This window comes from Felis catus, chromosome A1 (assembly GCF_018350175.1).
Source record: "Felis catus isolate Fca126 chromosome A1, F.catus_Fca126_mat1.0, whole genome shotgun sequence".
Lineage (NCBI taxonomy): Eukaryota > Metazoa > Chordata > Mammalia > Carnivora > Felidae > Felis > Felis catus.
This window is the reverse complement of record NC_058368.1, coordinates 118,684,220-118,701,913: the sequence shown is the minus strand read 5'-3', so window position 1 is coordinate 118,701,913 and position 17,694 is coordinate 118,684,220. Positions and strand designations below refer to the sequence as shown.

At 41.4% G+C, this 17,694-nt stretch overlaps 1 protein-coding gene and 1 long non-coding RNA gene across 8 annotated transcripts in view; one reads left to right on the top strand and one right to left on the bottom strand.

The window, feature by feature from the left end:
• The window catches only part of ARHGAP26 (Rho GTPase activating protein 26), a 427,680-nt gene that overhangs the window by 116,175 nt on the left and 293,811 nt on the right, over positions 1-17,694 (bottom strand). The gene's annotated exons all lie outside the window — the stretch shown is intronic.
• The window catches only part of LOC109501125, a 30,873-nt gene continuing 16,052 nt past the window's right edge, over positions 2,874-17,694 (top strand). The window contains exon 1 of the long non-coding RNA XR_002159086.3: positions 2,874-3,079. This is a non-coding gene — a long non-coding RNA (uncharacterized LOC109501125). The remainder of the gene's footprint in view (positions 3,080-17,694) is intronic.

The window sequence follows — 17,694 nt, the reverse complement described above, 5'->3', positions numbered from 1 at the left end:
TATTTTCTGCCTTCATCACAAAAATAGATTCATCAGGGAGTTATGCCAATAGAGTTCTTACTTCAGTGTACGTCTGGCAAAATCTGATTTGTCCTCTTCGTAGGCAGCACAAAACTGGAGACTCCTTGAATTCTGCTACTTTGGAAGCAAAATATAAAACAAAGTGCAGGGTCAAACAGGAACTGGCGATCCACTGTGAGAAACCCAACCTGTTCATTAGGTAGAGAACAGGAGGGGGTATCTGGTCACACAGACACCGAATGATTTAAACCATGAAGGTAGAGATCTGGGCTCCTGATCTGCCCCTCGTTTAGGCTCTCACAGAGTGTCATTCACAAAGCCCAAATCCAATACTTTTCAATGGATAAGTCAAAGTGTTTAATGACCAAGTTCTGGAATGCTTTCATTTGAGCAGGCAGCGCAGCCTGACACCTTAGCTGTTGTCCCCTTGCCTTCTTGAGCTCCTCTGGACAGGTGGGTTAAGAATGCCAGGCTGATGACAGTAGAGACAGGGAAGAGAACAGCAGTGTGGGCTAAAGAATCACTTTAAGGACACCATGGTGCACATTTCCCAGTGGAAAAGCCATCAACAGTTCACTTTAGCAAACCAGTCTGGATTGCATATAAATCCACAGAGATGAAAATACTTAATGAACATCAGATCCTCAAGTAACTCCAAAGTCCTCACTGTAGCCTATATGACTTGACCCCGCCTACCTCTCCAAACTGCCATCCTGCATTTCTGCATTCACCCACAGCTCCCGACTACCCTGGCCTTTTGCATGTTCCCAAATGTACCATGTTTGGTCCTCCCCAACACAGACTGAACACCTACGAGATGCCATGCAGTCTTCTAGGCATTGGGATACAGCAGTGAACCCAACAGCCAAGATTCATCCTTCAATATACTGGCATGACAGTCCCATTACGAAGATAGAAAATACACAAAACACAGTAAGAATGTCAGGCTGAGAAAGTGTAAGATGAAATTAAATAGGAGTGTGTGATAAAAACTGGTGAGAAGGACTAACTTAGGTAGGCTGGGCAAGGCCTCTAAAGGGAGACATGTGAGCTGAGCTCTGTCATTGCAGAGAGTAGAGTCTAGAAGTCCACAAATTAGAACACTACAAATCATATACACAAATGCATGGGCAATTAAGAAGTCCAATCTTCAACCACAGACATTAGTGTTGCCTGCCTCAGATCTCTTTAAGAGTTGCATTCAAGAGGAGTTTGAACAGGCATGCTGAAGTCTGTGTCAAGAGTTGTTTAGCACAATGGAAAGCACCAGCATCCTTGCCACCTCTGGGTTTTCCCACCCAATACTGAGAATGCCCTGTGGCTTCTGGCTGCTCCTCCCACTCATCCATCTCTGTTGCCCCAACCCAGTTAGGAAGAGACTCCTCCAGTGAATGTCACTAATAGATCTACTGCTCAGTCTTGCAAACAGAAGGCCACCTTCCTAAAATTTACATAGCAGGAGATAACTATACCACAATCCCGTTGACATGTGCCAGCATTTGGTTGGGTTATGTAAAAAGCTAGGTAATCATTAAACAGGGCAGGAAACAAACAAAAGAGTAATCTTTTAAAAATATCATTTGTGTTTGGAAAACTTGAGGGGGAGAAGAGAGCAAGGTTCAGGAAGGCCTGCTACTCTATGAAAGGCCAGGGTTCAGAGTTCACTATAAAAATGTCAGAAAAATCACTTAATACTTTCACTCACCTGAACGAGTCTTCCACATGAGTTGGTATTACAAGATAAAAAACTGGGACTTAAAGAAAAAAGTACTAAGTGGCTCCAAGAAAGTCTGTCTCATAAAGCCCTGGCGCAGGTGAAAGTTCTGCAGACTCCTGACCCATGGAGGACAGGATGCCTGTAGCTGTACCTGGGGCACCAGATGGGACTGCATGTGGCCATGAGTCAGGGGCATGAACCACACTGGTCAGTCCAACACAGACAGCATTTGTGGACATGCTAATCTATGTGACTCCCCTAAGAACCACGGCAATGCAAGGCTGTGATACGTGGCCACACACACTCACACAACCCCCCAGCTGGATGGTACACTCCTTTACACATGTACACACCCATGCATGTCTCCCTTGCCCCTGGGACACACATAGGGGTAAACTTATGAAACAAAATGTCTATCTTCCTTAAGATAGAATCAGTAAATGTCATTGGATGTCACTTTGCCCCTTACAGCAGTGGCCATTTTTAAATAGCGGTCCTTTCTTTTTTCTCTTAATGCTATAATTAGGGAGAAAAGCCTAAGCTTTTTATTTTCTGGTATTACAATTCCAAGTGTTCATTGTAGGATAACTGAAAAAGATAGAAAAGCACAAAGAAAACAAAAATCACCCATAATCCAACTAGTCAGAAATAATTAAATTTCATTTAACATTTTAAGGTATAGATATTTTGTCCTTTGCTTTCCTCAGGCACACACACACTTAGAAATACACACACACACACACACACACACACACACACACACGTATTTTAAACAACCTAGATCATACTGCATGCACATAGCCTTATGACCTGTTTTTACTGCCTTACTATAAACTTTTCAAATATCATTCATTACCTTGTCCAACATATTTATGGTTATATAGTATTCTATTGTATGGATAATACATTCAAGAAGGCCTCTATTATTGGACATTCAGGTTGTTTTTGATGTGTTGTTTCCAGTAACACCACAATAAACCTGTACGCACATAAATGTTTTTGTACATCTTTCTTTCTCTGAAATAAATTCACAGAAATTGAATTTCTGGATGAAAGGGTATAAAAGATTTTAATACATATTTCCAAACTGTCACCTAGGAGACCTTTATCAATTTACATTCTCACCTAGAATGTTTCAGCATGCCTGTTTCTCTAGGCCCTAAGGCATTATTATTTTGAAATTTTTAATAAGTAGTGAATAGTATTATGCCTATCTAGTTTTCAATTCTATTTTTTGATTAATGATATTGACCGTTTTCTAAATGTTTATTGATCCAATGACTTTATTAAGGGCCCAGACATAACAATCAGTCTCCAGCCAAGCAGACCAAAAGTTAACAGGTAAGTAATAAGACATACCCAGCAAAGATGGCCTTACTTCTATAATTTTACAGATAAATATAGCTCTACGTCTATTAAGATGTTCCTGTATTTATAATTCAGGTATCTTTCATGAAATCTAATGAGGATGAAAAACTACTACCGAGATATCAAACCCCTCTCTATGAATCTGGGCAAGGTTCAATTTCACTGGCTCAGTATTTGGTACAGGATTGTACTGGGGTCTACTACAGAACCACAAATAAAGACAGCTGGCAGGGAAATGATGCCATCCCCTCATCTTGTTTGTAAGCTCCGTGAAGGTAAACCCCCCATCTGTCTTGTTTATACATATCAATGTATGCCCAGAACCTGGCAGGACAGGTGCTTAATAAATTTTGTTAGAACTATTTTCAGGCTGGTGGCCAAAGGACTTGAAGGGACCTGAGCTTCAGAGTATGTGTCCCACTAATTTCAAAATAAACCACTCATCCCAGCAAGTGCCGTGGCACTTGGGAGGCACTTGTGGCTGCCACCGAGGCCAAGCAAGAATCCTAGTACTTCCTCAATCTACTTCACATGGATGCTCTAAGGACAAGGCAAGGAAGAGGGTGAAAAAGGCTCTGAAGACTATCCAGTGCTGCTCACAGCAGGGAGGATGGTGGTGATGATGATGACAGTGAGGAGGTGGAGGAGGAAAAATTTAAACAGAAGGCTCAGAGAGCCAGGAATGATGAGGAGACGCAGAGAATGGTATCAGTAAAGCAGGCTGCGGTAAGAAATTAAGCTTTCAGCTCTGGTGTTCCTGGGTGTGTGATGCAAGAGGCACAGTGTAACCGGGCCACCAAGTCCTAAAAAACAACTTTAAATTAAAGACCATGGTTGTTGAGCTCTTATTTATGATTCAAGAGGTCTTTACAGATTTTTCTGTCCAGAGTGTTCCATAGCTTCTCTGGGATGTGCGTTTGTATGGACTTAGTTTTGCTTCTCCTTTTGCAAGGTGCTCTGACTACTGAATCTGTTTCAGAGACAGCAGGAAGTTAGTGATTAGCAGAACTAAGCATCATTGGGCAAGATTTATCAGGCTCAGCATTCTGAGCTGGGAGAGAACAGAATCCCTATGATAAGGACTTGCTCTATGCAAGAGTCAAAAAAAAATACACAACTTTTTGAGCATATGGGGGCCAATAATGAGGTCCTTGGTGAAGGTGAACCTCTGAAAAGCAGAGTTTCTAGGTGTGGCATTTCTAGGAAGACCTGACAGGAGAGACTCACGCTCTGAAAATCCCCAATCGAGCAGACTGGCATTTGCAAGGAAGGAACCCCAGGCCTGAGGTGCATCAAGATGAGAGAATGGGGTGGATGAACAAGGCTTGCCCTTGCCTGCACCAAGGAGCCTACTAGACCTTAGTTCTCAGTTACGGACACAGCAGGGGCTTAGAGGCCAGTGCCTGACTTATGGCCCTGCTCACTGCTCTCTATGCCACTCAAAAGCAAAACAGAACACCAACCTACCCATCTATACATAACACACAGTCTTAATTATGAAAAATGGCAGTAATTACTAGGGAAAGGAAAGCCTGCTGGAGGCTACTGCCGCCCCCACGTGCTGCTCCACACTCTACAGACTCCTGTTCTACCAGGGCTGCTGCAGCCTTCCCCCCAACCAGCACCTGTTGCCATGGTAGCTGTGTTCCCCCACCCAGGAAGGGTACGCTCCAAGCCATTATGAAAATAAAAAGCTTTTATGTTTCACGACCACCTCCCCTCCAGCTTCTCTGTCTTGTCCAGTTAAATGCTGGGTAGCACATGCAGCAGAAATTGAAATGTGGGCATTTCAATTACAGCAATGACAAAAAAAAAAAAAAATTAATCATCTAGTTTCCAGACAGAGGGGGATAGGAAACAACTGTTCAAAGCAACACTGCGTGTGTCTGAGTTAGGAAAAGGAAAAAAAAAAGAATGAAAAGTAATTAAAGAAAGACCTTCTCTGAAGAACATTAGATCTGACAAGCACCAAAGCACTGTGTGGTCGGATGCTGAGGAAAGAGAAGGGGGAAAAATCAGTAACAGGGATGGTTAATAAGAAAGAGTTCCCCCTGAGGGGCTGAGAAAACAATCCCCTTCTGTTAACAGAAACCAAAGGAAAGAGTAAGAACTATCTGGAGGCTCAACTCAAGACACATTGAAGCACTACTCCTCCAGAAAGAAATCAAGGGTGGTATAGACCTCACAGTCCTGCATCATGAGACTCACTGATACCTAGCACTGAACATGAAATGAAAAATAACGAGAAAGAAATGAGGAATGTTATAGCAGGATTGGCATTTTCTGTATTGTCCTTATCTCTAAAAATGCATCTGCCGCCAGCACTCATTCTCATTCTCTCATCTCAATCTGTTGTGATTGTCTGCAAGTGAGGTATCCTGGCGTGTGACCCCCTCCCAGGGACGCTTTACAGCTTCAGATCTCTATTTAAGTCCAGAAAATGGAGGTACCTGTATCAATTCATATGCAGAAAGGAGAAGGAGAGGAATAGCTTAGGAAGGTCAAGTCAACACCAAAAATGTAGAGATTTCATTTCCTGCCTTCAAAGCCAGTGGAAGTGCTAAGGCAATTTGCCAAGCAGGGACTATTCTGGTTCTACGCACAAACCAGAAAGATTGGCTAACCCCTAAAACTCCCACCAATAGAGAGGATGAAGCCTACAATCAGAAGAGATAATAAGTAGAACAAATGATGCTCAGCTATAAAATACTACACCTGAAAGGTATCAGTCTAAAACCACTTTCCCAACAGTGAAGTTCAAGGAGAAAAACGTCTGCATTATTCACCTCACTAGTGTTATACCAGGACTCTGGTTCCAAGGGCAAGGCTAGGTGACAGGAAGTTCATTCTCTAATTTCTCATGTGATGTGGGCCAAGGTGTTGGGCTCTTAGTTATAATACAAGAGATCTTTATGGATGTGATTTCTGTAGACTCAGTTTTCTTTCTCCTCTTTGAAGTTGGTCATGATTACTGAATCTGATGTTTTAGATTTTTCAATTTAAGAAAATTCTCAGCCATCATCTCTTCAAATGTTACGCCTTACCATTCTATTTAGTCTCATCCTCTGTACCTCCTACAGACTTATTTTAAATCTTCTCATTCTGTCTTCCATGTCTCTTCAAATATTCTTTTTTAAGTAGGCTCCACACCCACCGTGGAGCCCAACACAGGGCTTGAACTCATGACCCTGAGATTCAGACCTGAGATGAGGTCAAGAGTCGGATGCTTAACTGACTAAGGCACCCAGCCGCGCCTCTTCAAATATTTTCTATTTCATTATTTCTCTGGAATGCATTCTGGAATTTTTTAAAGGTCTATCTTCCTGTTTAGTAAGTCTCTCATCAGCTTTGTTTAGTCTGATATTTATTTAATCAAATGATTTTTAATTTTAATTATTTTTTACCTAAGTTCCATTTGCCTCTTCCAATGCTGCCTGTTTTTTGCTTTTAACTCCTTCTATGTATTTTTAATTGTTTTAAATACAGTTATTTTTATGTTTTCCATGGGATTTAAAATTTTTCTCTTAGTGTTTATTTATTTTCGGGAGAAAGAGAGAGGCAGAGTATGAACATGGGAAGGGCAGAGAGAGAGGTAGACAGAGACTCTGAAGCAGGCTACAGGCTCTGACCTGTCAGCACAGAGCCCGACATAGGGCTTGAATCCACAACCTGTGACATCATGACCTGAGCCGAAGTCAGACATTCAACTGACTGAGCCGCCCAGGTGCCCCTCTACGGGATTTTTAAATTACTGTTTTATTATTTGAAGTCCATGGGTTTTAATATTTCTGTACATTGTTTCCATGGTCTCTGGTTGATACTGGATTGTTTTCCTATGTATTTTTTTATTCTGAACTCATCTGCAGAGGAGCTATTTCTGGAAATCCTAGGTGCCACAGGTTGACTACATGTTCTTCAGCCAGGGTTCAAGCAGTATCAGTGAGTGGTAATGGTAGAATAAATTTAAATGTTTTTATAAATTTCCTTACAGATCCCAGGTCCCAGACTGAGAAAGAAAAATAAATTCCTTGTTATATTGTGTCCTGGAATGCCATTGGTCTTTACATGCAGTCCAGGTTTTCAATGAGAGTGAAGCCTGTATAGGATCTCTGATTAAGGCAGGGCTTTCAAAGCTAACTCTAACCCCTTCTACCCTCAAATGTTCCCCAGGTCTCATCAACATTCCCACATGATTTTAAAACCCAAGTTAATGGATAATGATGACTTTGAGTTCCTCTACTCCTCGCCCATCTAAAATAGCCACAATGCCAGTAGGCTCTATTAATTAATTCTCTAGGGAAACACAACTTTTGCTTGATTGACTATTTACTATCAATGAGGACTCAGACTCTGTCAGAGTAGATTTCACTTTGAGCTAAAACTGATAAGTTTGCAAATTTTTTTTTTTTTTTTTTTTGGCAGAGATGTGAATAATTTCTGTTCAGCAGAAAAGACAATCTCAAAAGGGGGTTTTATTACCCTGTAGAACATTAACCAGTTTTGAATATAACTTAGTAATTATATTTTCACAGTTCTTTCTTTCATTGTCTATATAAATAAGTTTCTCCTTTTCTCTATTTTTTAGAATTTATTTATTTGTTTTTGAGAGAGAGAGAGAGCATGAGCGAGCAGGGGAGGTGCAGAGAGAAGGAGACAAAGAATCCCAAACAAGCTCCATGTTGTCAGCACACAGCCCAAAGCAGGGCTCGACACGGGGCTCAATCTCAGGAACCATGAAATCATGACCTGAACCAAAATCAAGAGTCGGACACTTAACCTACTGAGTCATCCAGGTATCCCTCTCCTGTTCTCTTTTGAATCAGATTTATATTTTCTACTGGTAACCTCCTAAGTCTTTGACATTCTATACTTTTACAAAGTCTTATCAAAAATGTTTTTAAAGTATATGTTAACATTAAGTCTATTTGTTGAGAGTATCAGGTTTAGGGCAATGTGTTACCTTCTTTATGTTATACTATTAAATCCAATTCCCACGAGAGAGGGGTTATTATTACAGTTTGACAAATGAGGAAATTGAGGTTCAGAGAAATTGAGTAATTTGTCCGAGGTCATCTAGCTACGAAAGAAAAGAGTCATGATTCGAATAGAATCCTCATGTTCTTTTCATAATATAATGAACTGAACAATCTTTTCCTATAACATCTACCCATTGGTATTAATACCCTAAGGAGTTTTCCCCTCCCATTTCTACACAAAATGGTCCAGCTAATGAAGATTAAACACATCCTAGCTTGTGATGGTAGGTAATTCAATGAATTGTCTCACAATAGTCACCTCAACACCCTAGTGATGATTCCTATGAACTGGTTTTAAGTCAAACTTGAACTCACCACAAAGAGCAAAATAATTATGAAAAATACACCAAACTTAAAAATAAAAAAACACCTTATGATATTAATAAAATCAGATTGGAAACTGTATGCTTGGAAGAAATAAACATTCAAAAAGAAACACAATAGATATGCTATCCAGTGAGAAGATCAAGCAAGCCTATGAAGTTTGAATCCTAACATCATAACTTATGGTCAAATATACAAGCACATTTCTAGGACAAAAGAGTTTAGAGTCAACTTATAGTGAGAATTTTAAGCTTTGAGTTCTAAATTACTCAGGTTTAAAAAAAAAAAAGACTGAGAAAAGGCTATGAAAGAATAGCTCTGCTGAACAGAGAAGTTAGGAACCCAAATCTGAACTCTAATTTTTTAAAAATTGGAATTCTACAAAAAACTATTTTCAACAATCTCCAGATTTTTATAATCAATTAAAAAATATGTCCCACTCAAAGTGTCAGCAAATAAAATATGTTGGAGATATCTGAATAAATAAAATTCTAGATGTTAACAGGCAGCCTAGGGGCAATATTCAAGATAGTTCTGCAATGAGAGAATTCATCGAACTGTCAGTCGGGCTCATTTGCTTTAGTATAGTCACAGGAAATTTCTTCTACTGCTAGCCTTGTAGTCAGGTATACTTCTTAAGAAGGAGCCGGAATGAGCGTATTTATTAGAAGGCTACTTTGTGATTCTTATTTTAGCTAGGACCAGTAGTTCTCAGAGTGTGGCCCATGGACTCCTGGGAGGTTCCCAAGACATTTTCAGGGGTTCCACAGGACATGGAAATAAGGTTCAGGGAAAGTGCTGCAGCCTTAGAATTAATCTAGGCAGTTGCCTCAAACTATACCAACAATGCATTCTTTACCACTCCAAACTAACAGGTTAAAAACAAAACAAACAAACAAAAAAGCAACTACCAGGTTTTGCTCAACGAATACCCTTGATAAAACAGTAAAAATTATTTTTATTAAATTTTGACCTTTTACCACACATTTTTTTAATACTGTAATTAAGGAGGAAATGTGCATAAAGTACTTTGCTGCATACCAAAGCTGACTTGAAGGGAAAGCAGTTGTGCAATCCTCTGAGTTGCAACTAAACCAACCTCTTTTTATTACAAAGCACCATTTTAACTTGAAAAAACAACTGAGAAACTATGGTTATTCAGACTTCAGTGTCTGGTAGACATTTTCTCAGAAATGAACCAAGCAAGGTGGTCGCTTCTAGGAAAACAACAATATTTGTTACAATAATAAAATTCATTCTTTCAAGAAAACAAAACAAAACAAAAGGACAATTTTTGACAACTTGGATTGGCCACCATGACCTTGGCAGCTTCCCAATACTTCGTAACTATTTTTAATGAGATCAGTAATAATGTTAACACATGTGATTTTAAAAGTTTTTTATGATGCAATGTGTCCACATTGGAAGATTCGTATGATTCCCTGAACCAAAACTTTCCAAATGACCAATGTGCATTAAAAAATCATGCACGGGGGGCACCTGGGTGGCTCAGTTGGTTGAGCGTCTGACTTCAGCTCAGTTCATGATCTCACGGTTCGTGGGTTCGAGCCCTATGTCAGACTCTGTGAGCCTGGAGCCTGCTTCAGATTCTGTGTCTCCCTCTCTCTCTGCCCCTCCCCTGCTCACGCTGTCTCTCTCTCAAAAATAAGTAAACATTAAAAATTAAATAAAAAAAAATCAAGCATGGGTAAAAGAGCCAAAGTACGGGGGCGCCTGGGTGGCGCAGTCGGTTAAGCATCCAACTTCAGCCAGGTCACGATCTCGCGGTCCGTGAGTTCGAGCCCCGCGTCAGGCTCTGGGCTGATGGCTCGGAGCCTGGAGCCTGTTTCCGATTCTGTGTCTCCCTCTCTCTCTGCCCCTCCCCCGTTCATGCTCTGTCTCTCTCTGTCCCAAAAATAAATAAAAACATTGAAAAAAAAATTAAAAAAAAAAAAAAAGAGCCAAAGTACAGTGTAGGCCAATAGGTTTCAATGCCATTTTACGTGAAAAGTTCACTAACAGGATTTCATTCTCCACATTGCAATATTTTTTTTAAGAAATGATCACCTGTTGACTGTTGGTATATTAACAAAAAAGAATACTCAAAATTGTCTCAAAAGGTTACTAGAAATACCTCTTCCTTCTCCAACTGCATATATCTGTGTGGCCTGATTTTTTTCATATCCTTCAGTAACAAAATATATGACAATAGATTGAAAGAAGAAGACACTATTACCTAATTACCTTCTATTAACTCAAACATTAAAGAGATTTACAAAAATGTAAAATGTCATTTAATAAATCTGTAAAGAAATCTTTCATTTTTTTTTAATTTAATTTCTCATTCTGTCAACATAGATATAATTCACATAAAGGCTGTTGGAGCACTTATGCCAAGACCACAAAGTTTTAGAAATGCTGAACTTACCAAGATGGTCCTTTGGATGAGGTTTCCCGTGGGGGTGATGAAAATGTTTAAAAATAGACTACAGAGCTGATGATTACATAACATGGTCAGTGTACTAAATGCCACTGAACTGTATGCTTTAAAATGTTTAATTTATGTTACATGAATTTTATCTTTTTTTAAATTTTTTTTTCAATGTTTATTTATTTTTGGGACAGAGAGAGAGACAGAGCATGAACGGGGGAGGGGCAGAGAGAGAGGGAGACACAGAATCGGAAACAGGCTCCAGGCTCCGAGCCATCAGCCCAGAGCCCGACACGGGGCTCGAACTCACGGACCGCGAGATCGTGACCTGGCTGAAGTCGGACGCTTAACTGACTGCGCCACCCAGGCGCCCCTACATGAATTTTATCTTAATAAAAAAGAATGTTAAAAAGAAAAAAAAAAGGAATACAGTCCTTGGGAATGACAAGTCAAGAGTTCAAGTGATTTGGCATTTTCTCCTTTCACATAATGAAGACCAAGCACCAGGCACTCACCCACCATGTAATCACTTCAGTCTGAAATTACTAGAGGGGGGCATCTGGGTGGCTCAGTCGGTTAAGCGTCCGACTTCAGCTCAGGTCATGATCTCACGGTCTGTGGGTTTGAGCCCCGCATTGGGCTCTGTGCTGACAGCTCGGAGCCTGGAGCCTGGAGCCTGCTTTGGATTCTGCGTCTCCTTCTCTCTGTCCTTCCCCTGCTCATGCTCTCTCTCTCAAAATTAAATAAACATTAAAAAAAGTTTTTTAAGTAAATAAATAAAATTACCTTAGGTTATTTCTGCTGGACATGAAATTTAAATATTCCAGGAGGCTCTTTCCTTGAAAAAAGTGAACCCGTGGGTTTTATAATCTCCCTGTCTCCTCAAACCGATCAACTTAACCAATACAATAGTCAATTACTTCTCTGCCTATCCTAAACATACAGTGTGCCCTATAGGTCACACTGTGTGATAAGTTGGGAAAACAAAAGAATGAGCAGAAATTGTAAGTGGTCACTGTTCTCACAGGGTTCACAGTTTGTGTAACGATGAACAGTACTAAGATAATGGCACAAATTTAAGAAACTATACAGTTGTGAAGAGTGCTTAAGAAAAGTGTATAATGTCAAATGCGTGAAAAATAAGAGGCTCAGATTAAATTGAAGGCCACATAAGGAGTCCCAAGCTTCACCTGGGAGCTCGTCAGAACTGTCAAAGCCAAGGCCCCTTTGGGAGCCTTCTTGAGAAGAATCTGCATTTTAACAAACTTGCAGGTGATTTCCTGTTTCAAAAGCACTCCCTGTTTTAAAAAAAAACAAATAGTTGGGGCACCGGGGTGGCTCAGTCCGTTAAGCTTCCGACTCTTCATTTCAGCTCAGGTTGTGATCTCACGGTGCCTGAGTTCGAGCCCCGTTGGGCCCTGCGCTGATGGTGCAAGGCCCACTTAGGATTCTCTCTCTCCCTCTCTCCGTCCCTCCACCACTCATGCACGCACTCTCTCAAAATAAACAAATAAGCATTAAAAAAGAAAAAACATGCAGGGGTTAACTAGATGAAGGAGGAGTATTCTGTCAGAGGTAACCGACCAAGACCCTATGGCCAGAGAGAGGAGGGCGAGTTTGAAGAACTCAAAGAAAGCTACGGTGGCTGGAGGGGAGAGTGCGCAGACAGCACAGTGAAGGAGATGTTGGGGGCTGGCATATAATAAATGCAGTCATGAATAAACAGAGGGTTTAAAAGGGACTGTAGTCTCCTGAACTCTATCAAACACGCCTTTCTGGCACTAAACTGCTTTCAAAACAAACACAACAGTTGGATACTCATCCTTTTATAGTTGCTGAAGGGCAAATTCCTTTAATTCCTATGTAACAACCAAGTTCTTACAGCACAAGTGGTAACAGCTCTGGTTCCCCACAGTGAAACAACAGGGCAGCCTTGCAACACCTTAATGTGAGTGTGTCTAAGAAATCCTGTTAACATCTTGATGCTCTGGAGGGCGGGCGCTCATTACCAGGAAGGTCTGAATTCTAAAGAGGGAGTGGCCGCACTCTAGATCCTGCACAAATCTTTGAGTCCCCAGAGAGCAAATGTGGGGTCACGATGCCACTGACCTTGGTGGCATTTATCTAGTGCTTGGGAAACTTCATGGAACGTAACCCAGCAAGCCTATAAAACCAGCAGACTTCAGGAGCAGTCTGCAGGAGTTGCATCGAAAGAGATGACACAAATAAGTGAGAGACAGAGAGACAGAGAAAAAGAAACAGGGGTGGCGGGGGAGGGGAGGGGCTCATGAGAGAGTGCGCACACACACATAAGCATGAGCCCAAGTGAGAGCGGGATCCCAAACTCTACTGTAGCTCCAGGCACGCATGGATGTCAGACCATGTGAAGAACCAGTGAGGCCCAGCAAACCCCTCTCTATTAACTAAAACAAGTTCTTTGGTATCAAGACCCTCCCACCCCCCACCCCCCCAACGAGAGGGAAGAATGAAGACGTGCACTTAGGCTGAAGAGAATTTACACTGGCAGCATCTCAGCAGCAGCCTAACATGCTACGAAGGGCGGGAAGTATCTCAACACAAGGAAGCCTGGCTCAATCTCCAGGTAATAAACCCTAGAATAATGGCCAAGGTGAAAGGACCCTGGGGTTAGGATTTAGGGCTCTGTGGTTATTTCTTCCATTCTCATCACTCCAGGGATCTAGGTGCACTGGCAAAAGTGGCCTGCATGATGAACAAAAAATACAGATGGAGGCCCAAATTCATTTCCCCCCCAGTAGGCATTCTACATAAAACAGAGACAACGGGGCTTGTGCCACTTCAGCAGGGCCAGAGCGGACGGGCAGCTTTCTAGTGCTCTGAATGGCCATACCCAGCTTTACAATTCTTTTCCCCAGCTACTCTGGAGAGAAAAATATTCTCCCGGACTGCCTCATCTTTTATGGTCAGTAGAAGCCACATCAGCATCTACCATATGAAACTCTGTATGACCAGCTCTGCATGTCAAAGACTGGGATGAAAACAAGAGTTTTGTCCTTTTTCTCTGTGAAAAGCACTGACGGGCAATCTATCAGCCTTGACAAGTGGAGAGTCTCCTTAGCATGATGGAGACAAGTATAGCTAAAATTATTTAAATCTTACAAGAAAGCATTAATCATAACTTTAAAAAGTCAGAATCTCAACAACCAAAATGGTCTCCAAGGAGTTTGAATTTCAAGGTGTTCTTTTGCTTCCTTCCTTGTACCCACAGCTACTTACTTTAGGGCTGAGACTCCTCAGCTAACTTCTGACACTCCAACTCCACTAAAATGGATCAACGCTGGGTTAAGCTGAACAAATGCTCTGGAGCACTCTGCCTCTGCCACCACCAGCCTCAAAGTCTGGGGTGAGGACAGCCTGAACAGGATCTGGTTTGCAGTACTGCCTGTCTGGTTAGGAAACTCAGACTGATTACTTCACTTAGAAATTATTCATTATATATGCTATTAGACTAATGCCCCTGCAATACTTCTCCTAAGCTAATCTCCACCTTGGCCCCTTCCTCTGTGTACTCCAACTACACTCTTACCTTCACATATGCTGTAATCTGGGAGCCTCTTCCCTTGTGTCCTTTTTCTTTACTCAACTGACTCCTACCGATCATTTAGCTCTTAGCTCACCCCCCAACCCTCGATAAGGGACAGTCCCTGTACTCTGCTGCAGTTTGTAGCTACATGTGTAGAGGGGACTATCTGCTGAATGCCTCCTCTATTCGCTCCCACCAGAGGAAGCTCTGTAAAGCGCCTCCAGCGGGGCAGGCCGAGTGGGACCAATGACGAGGCAGACATTAGGCCTGTCATCAAGAAGCTTGTCCTATAACAAAGAGGAAGAACAATCAGTGAATCAAGGGTGTCAGAGGCTGTGACCACATTATGCACAGTGCACAGGGTCAGAGTGAGGAACAGCAATTTCTGCCCGTGCAGCAGTTCAGAGAGAGACACAGGCTTAAGAAAGAGTCACTCCCAGAGCATCAGGCTTTTGGCATGGTGTGAAAAGGCAAGGCTGCAGGGGAGGCGGTGTCCAGATCAAGCATGCCTTAGTATGCCATGCCACGGAGGGCACACGTCAGCTTCAAGTAGGGCAGTGAAAAGGGCAGGGCTCCCTTTAGTTCTAAACACACCTCCCTCCAGTTCTGTGGAAATTCAGGCCATAATCCTTCCCTTGCTCTCCTGCCAAATTTCCCATAAGCAATCCAGCCAAATTTCCCATAAGCAATCCAGGCATTCTGCTCAAGGAAGCAAAAAAGGAGGAAAGAGCTGCTCCTTGCATTCCAAATTCATGTCTAGAGCCATCACAAATCAATCAGCACAGGGAGTGTGAATCCAGAGTCTACGGCTGGGCACAAGCAGCCCAATCAGCCTCATTCTCATTTTTTCTTTTTCTGTTTTAATGGAATATGATGAAAACAACTTATCTTTTAAAGAATGCATCTAGATGGACTGGGCTGGTGGCATGATATCAAGGTCAACAACATGGATAGCTGGATCCTGCCTAGACACCATCATTAAAGTGGAGGAAAGAGCTAAAGGGTCTCATCTAGGAGAACACTGCTCTAAAATTAGGCTGTAACTTCATCATATAGAATGACTTAAGTTTCCTCTGCAAATGAAATATCCAAGGGCTTCCTATAAGAGAGGGAAGTCCCAAGGAATAAGATATACTGGATCTGAGTTAAGATGCAAAAGAAAAGAAAGGGCCAATTCTTCTCAATTCAAAGGATATATAGTGAGCACCTACAACATGACCAACAGACTAGATGCTAGGGACAGTCAGACAAATAAGTCTTGATCTCCTACCCCTCAAAGAACACAAGAGTGGAAAGGAGAGGAGAGAGGGAGACAAAGATACGTTTTGCTGTAGCAAAACTGATTACTGGACCAGTTACTGGAATGGACACGAGATGAAAATGAAGTTGAATTTTCGATGTATTTCTAAATGGTAAATGAGCTTCCTTATTAGGAAGGCGGCTAGTGCTTGTGTTTTATATCACTAGTAAGGTAAACTAGACCACATCTGGGAAACAATGCCATCTGTGACTAAGGTGGCATGGAGGGAAGAAAAAGGAAAAACAAACAAACAAAAAAACCCTCTAGATCTAGTTTCCCCAATGTGCATTAAGGATTGCCTTCCACTGAGGGATATACTCTGCAGAGATTCTTAGCAACTATAACTTATTGATATGGTCCAGGAAAATGTAAAGTCAACAGTGATGACCCTTTACCTTAAGGAATACAAACACATATTTAGCTATGAATAACCAGATAAAGGTAAGCAGCATGGTAGTAGAAGAATCATTAAATAGCAACCATAGGAAAAACTAAATTAATTTCCACTTTTACGATTTGAAAAGAATATTCTTTTCATGAAATCAAAACGGTAATATGTAAAATACAAGGAGAAGTTTGCTTACAATGAACTTGGTTCCCATTATCTTGGTTTCAGATCTATAACGAATGCTTATGTGGGGGCAGAATGTAGCACAAAAAACAATTAGGCTCAGGACTCCTATAGGAACATGCCAACCAATCGTGACTTTGAAACATGGTAGCAGTATGACTCTGGTCAAGACAATGTGTGACCCTTTGTGTTTTTTGTAGGTTTTTTTTTTTTTTTAAGATTTTATTTTTAAGTAACCACTACACCCAATGTGGGGCTCGAACCCACAACCAGGAGATCAAGAGTCGCAATGCTCCACCACTGATTGAGCTAGCCAGGCACCCCAGATAATGTCACTCTCTGAATCCTAATGTTCTCCTCTGTAAATTAATAAATCCCAACATCTACTTTTTGGGATTTCTGCAATGAGACTAGATATTATATATTGAAACCATCTGACACATACTTCAACAGATGCCAAGTGATTTTATTATTCTATTATTTATATTCATAAATTCTTCAATATAAATTCTTATTGCTCCTGACTTTTGAGTGGGGACAAGTAGTGAGGGGAACATTTCTCCCTGGCTGGGAACAATCAACACAGCTCCATATTCTTGTGACAGTCCAGAATTCATTCACCCTAAAGGAATTTCTCTGAACACCTCCAGGATGACATAATTACTGCCTTAGGGATTAGGGCAAATCTCAAGGCTGAAGCAACTGGGTATTGCCACTAAGCTGAGAGCCAGCAACCAATACCAAACAGCAGTTGTAAATAGCAAATGAAGACCCAAGAATGCAAAGCAGAAAAGTCAGTATAGCACCAAGTATTAAACATTCACAGCAATACACCCTGAACAAGTGTTAATGCAGTGTAAGCTGCCATTTTTGAGCCTTTCCTCCATGCCAGAAACAGTGGCATGCACTTTGCACGCATCAACTCACTTAATCTTCACAACAGGACTCTGAGGTAAGGTCCTATTGTTCTCCCCATTTTATAGATGAAGACAGAGTCCCATATGTCAGATAATTACCTAAGGCCCCCCAGGTGCAAGTGGAATTTGGCCTCCAATCTGTGCAATTTTCAAAAACATCAATGGAAAACCAATTACATAGTCGTTACCTTAAATAAACCAAGTAATTTATTCCCCAAACAGCAGGCTTAGATTTTCAGAGTTCAATTTTGGTTCATTGTATAAGGTGTGAGCCCTAACTAGGGCACGACCAGAGCCCTCTGTTTGGATTACAGGTTGCTCCTTCCAGTCTTCACTGCTAGATCCTTCTCTTCCCACCTCTAAATGCTGCAGTGCTCAGGACTCTGCCCTGGGACTACTCTACCCACAGACCTAGTCTCAGTGATCTGATCAGTTCCATGTTGATAC